The sequence below is a fragment of the Bison bison genome, unplaced genomic scaffold (genome assembly GCF_000754665.1).
Source record: "Bison bison bison isolate TAMUID 2011002044 unplaced genomic scaffold, Bison_UMD1.0 scf7180017864480, whole genome shotgun sequence".
NCBI classification, from domain to species: domain Eukaryota; kingdom Metazoa; phylum Chordata; class Mammalia; order Artiodactyla; family Bovidae; genus Bison; species Bison bison.
This window is the reverse complement of record NW_011495040.1, coordinates 1,345,039-1,345,371: the sequence shown is the minus strand read 5'-3', so window position 1 is coordinate 1,345,371 and position 333 is coordinate 1,345,039. Positions and strand designations below refer to the sequence as shown.

The 333-nt window shown below is 51.4% G+C and overlaps 1 protein-coding gene across 1 annotated transcript in view; it reads right to left on the bottom strand.

The window, feature by feature from the left end:
- The window catches only part of DNAH6 (dynein, axonemal, heavy chain 6), a 280,222-nt gene that overhangs the window by 6,728 nt on the left and 273,161 nt on the right, over positions 1-333 (bottom strand). The window lies entirely within an intron of this gene.

Sequence of the window (333 nt, the reverse complement as noted above, 5' to 3'; positions counted from 1 at the left end):
GTCTTTCATCTGATAAAGTGTCTGCACCCCTTCGAGGCAAGGAAATGAGAAAGCTACTTCTCGTCCAAGCGGAGCAGGTCAATGAAGAGATCTGCCTTTTAGGTCTGCTGTGAGTCTTATCATCACTGGAAACAAGGAAAGGAGGAGGAAATTACTGCAGATCAGTGAAGGTCCAACTTCAGTGGCAGATCTGGTGGCCTTGGAGTGGCTGAAGACCACCACCCTCCACAGGGCTGTGCTCAGGCACACAGCCATCCTTCCCTTCCCTGAGTGAGCTTCCTCTGCGCGTTGTTTATATCACTGGCAGAGCCTGTAGTTTGAAAGGGGGCTGAG